The 2,388-nt window shown below is 39.3% G+C and overlaps 1 pseudogene; it reads left to right on the forward strand.

Moving 5' to 3' along the window:
- The window catches only part of LOC132165049 (protein decapping 5-like), a 3,361-nt pseudogene extending 1,640 nt beyond the window's left edge, over positions 1 to 1,721 (forward strand).
- The last annotated feature ends 667 nt before the right edge of the window (positions 1,722 to 2,388 follow it).

Below are 2,388 nucleotides of genomic sequence, written 5' to 3' on the forward strand. Positions count from 1 at the left end.
ACACCATTCTGAATTCTTTCTATTTTCTTAGGCAGACTCACTATCCTCGCTTAGTTTCTACATCTACGAAGCTTGCCTCCTGCCGGTAGTGGGTCTTTGACGGATCTTAGTTCCCATAATGCGCAGTTGGGACTCCATGGGTCAAATTTCCAAGGTGGCCTGCCACTATTCCAACCTGGAGGTAATATAGGGTCTTGGGGAGCTACACCACCTCCTCCTAGCGCAAATGGTGCTGGGCTTGCTATGCCAATGTACTGGCAAGGATACTGTGGTCCCCCAACTGGGCTTCCGCATTTGCATCAACAATCTTTGCTTCGTCCACCACCTGTGGGCTGTCAATGCCGCCTTCAATGCAGCAGCCAATACGATATCCTAATTTTAAAGCCCCTATACCCATTGGAGCTTCAAACTTACCTGAAGTGCCATCTCCTATGCCTCCTGCCAGTTCTAGTTCCCTGAATTTTATACCCAATTCCTTGGCACCATCAACTCTGCCACCAACTCTGCCTCTGGTGCCTTCAGCTACACTAGTTTTTGAAACATTAGGAAACTTAGTGCCTAACAAGCCACCACCTAATTCTGGCCTTCCAGCAGTCGCACAAAGTTTTAGTTTGCCATCTCTGGCTCCTTTGGCTACGCCTAGTCTGGATATAAATGCTATTGTGCCACCAATCTCAAACAAACCTAGTGCAATTTCTGGTCCAATCTTGTCATTTCAAACCTCATCTCAATCTACCTCCTCTATTGTTGGGAAATCCAATTCTATTCGCACAGAAACACCTGCACCAGCATTGGTAACTCCAGGTCAGCTGTTGCAGTCTGTACCTGCTGCAGTTTCTTCCTCGCAAACTTCACAAACAGCACCTAATGATTTAGAGGTGATTCAAGTATCATCGTCATCTTCATGAGCAGAGCCAACAATGCCAATTTCAGCAGAAGCTCAGCCGCCAATACTGCCGTTACCAGTACCTTCGCGAGTGGCACAAAAGGTGATCCTGTTACGTTGTGTGTGTCTAATTACTTGCAGGCTTCTTCCAATTGTCCATGGGCTTGATAAGTTTCATACTTTCTAGTCTGGTCCAATTGTCCATCTGCTTCGTAGTTTGAATTGCTAAGCGTGAGAAAAATGGTGTAGCCAACCTCCCCCAGGAACCTTGGTTGCCATCTTACAAACTTTTTTTGTATTTTCATGAGCTTTATTCATAATATCTATGGGTGTCAGATCAGGTTTATGTGAACTTGTCTGGGATTGAAGTAAGTTGCTAAAGCACTTTAAACTCTTGCAGTTTTTGTTTGGTTGCTCTTCCTTTATCTTTCATGTGAAATTGACTGCTGGATGTGGAAAGCTTGATTTGTAGGTTTTTCACAAGCTGCTATACTTGCTAACCCCATTTAATTGTTTTTTCTTCTGTGAATATAATTGAACTTATTCCTTCTGCATGCTAGACAATGGTAAGGACTTAACGAATATGATGCTTATATTGATATCTTTATGAGGATGCTGACATAGATTTTCTCTATCTCTTTCCAGCCAAATGGAACTCCTTTCCAACTTCGTCATGGTTACTGGGGACGTGATAGAGGAAGAGGAACTGGGGTAATAAAACTTTTGCGTTGTAAAACTAAGTTGGTTTACTGGATGTATATCAAACTTGCAACTTGAAAACTTGCTTGAAGATTTTAATTATTGAATTAGTTTAATCAAGAGTTCTACTTTTCAAGATTTTAGTTTTTTATTCCAATGACTATGTTTATATTGCTCAAAAGATTGAGTGATGACTTATTGATTTTTTTTTCTTTATCTGGAGATAATGTGTTAAGAAAGTAATTATTTTTCTTTTAAAAAAAAAAAAAAAATTGACTTGAACACAAAATTATATTTCAAATTGGAAATTGAAGCTTAAGATATATATATATATTATATATATTGTGAGAGAGTTATGCAGTTTGTGGTTTTAAAAAATTTATATCTTGTATGAAATGATCCAATCAATGTTACAATGATTTCTTAAGATTAGTTGCTTTGATTGAATGGGATTTTGGCCTGAAAAACTGATTGTTGGCATGATCCAATCAATGTTGATTTTTTTGACATTTGGTATCAAAAGCCAAGTTTTAAGTTCAAACATTAATTTTACAATTTATCTCATATTTTAATTAAATATTTTACGTATCGAATAAACTATAAAATAAGCGGCTATCATAGTGGACTTGCTGGTTTCACGGTCTCGCGTGCATAACTCAGCACTCCCTCCATGCCGGCCATTGGTCAATGGCACACGTTTCTGGTACGATCATTCATGGCATGGCTCTTAAAGCAACCCTTCATACTTCATGGCCCCATCATCATAATCTATCCAAATCAAAGGGGGGTTGGCTTTCCATTTG

Source organism: Corylus avellana, chromosome ca11 (genome assembly GCF_901000735.1).
Source record: "Corylus avellana chromosome ca11, CavTom2PMs-1.0".
Taxonomy (NCBI): Eukaryota; Viridiplantae; Streptophyta; class Magnoliopsida; order Fagales; family Betulaceae; genus Corylus; species Corylus avellana.